This window comes from Onychomys torridus, chromosome 9, assembly GCF_903995425.1.
Source record: "Onychomys torridus chromosome 9, mOncTor1.1, whole genome shotgun sequence".
NCBI classification, from domain to species: domain Eukaryota; kingdom Metazoa; phylum Chordata; class Mammalia; order Rodentia; family Cricetidae; genus Onychomys; species Onychomys torridus.
In genome coordinates, this window is record NC_050451.1 from 61,673,074 (window position 1) to 61,674,463 (window position 1,390).

Genomic DNA, 1,390 nt, shown 5'->3' on the forward strand with positions numbered 1-1,390 from the left:
GGCGGGGCCCGCGGGGCCCGGGGCGGGGCCTTGCGCGGGGCGGGGCCTGGATCCACGCCAGACCCTCCCTGGGCCCCCACACTCCCCGGGAATCCGGCCAGGCTTTGTGGAGGGCGCGCCTGGTTGAGCTTAGGACTTGTTGCCCCTCTGGGCTGCCTGGATTTTCCGGTTCTGAATTCACTTCCAACTAGTTGACCTCCGGCCGGCGGGGCCCAGTGTGCCTGGTTGATAAGAAAATGGGGTGAACTCTGCCGCTTGGCTGCATAGGATGTGAACCTCTGATAGCCCCCCGAGTCTCTTCCATTGTGAGCCCCAAAGGCCGTGGAATTTTTGTGTGAGAAAATAAAATAAATGAATAAAGTAAAAAAAAAAACTCCATTTACTCATTTCTTAGCAAGCGTCTCAGTAGAGCATAGGAATATTTGAAGCACTATGTCCTGGTGACCTGACTTATCTCACACAGACCTCACCCTAAGGCGTTTCCTGACTCACTAAGCTGGTCTTTTCTTCCTCCCTCCAGAGGTCAGTGGCAGCCTGGACCAAGACCTGCCTGCCTAGTCCCAATCTAATGACAAGGAACCCTCTTTGGCGATTTGTATTCCTGAAATACCACACTGGTAAAACACAATATAGCAACCATGCTCATTTGTAAAAAGTAAAATGTGTGTGTGTGTGTGTGTGTGTGTGTGCGCGCGCGCGCGCGCCAGGCCAATCTGATTTGTGACAATGTACTTAGGATTAAGTCTTTATTTTTCTTCAAAATAAGAAAGACGGTTCACTTATGACTGACAGAAGACACCGGTCCACACTCCTACTGGGTCTTCAACTATGTCAGCAGATGTTCCTTTGGTCAAGTGGTTGGTCCTGTACCCTTCTGAACACCATCACTCTTGTTCACCAAGAGTTGTGCCCGTTGGCCAGAAGGTTCCTGCTGTGTCCTTTCTGGCCTAGGTAAACCTTGAAGAAAGCAGTTGAACCTGGGCTCTTGAGTACTTCTTGAGTACTCCATAGAATTCTGGATCACAACCCCCTGAGAAATTATTGTTGAGAATAACCTAGGCTGAGAAAGAAATCCAGTCTAGACTTTAAAATTTCTTTGGTATTTTGAGATCCCGGTCAAAAAATGAAATAAGCATGGGAAAGAGTGTGTTCCAGCTCCAACCATTTCCACAGTAGCTGATTTGCAGGATTTGCAGCAGCTTATTTAAATTCCTTCAACTGGAGTCACTTGGTCGAAGGGCAGTCCTGTGGTGTTCAAAATGCCAACTGGCTTTTGAAAACTGGAATGTAGCTGGGCACAGTGTCGAACATCTTTAGTCCTAGCACTTTGTAGGCAGAAGCAGGTAGGTGTCTGTGAGTTTGAAGCCAGCCTGGTCGACACAGCAAGTTC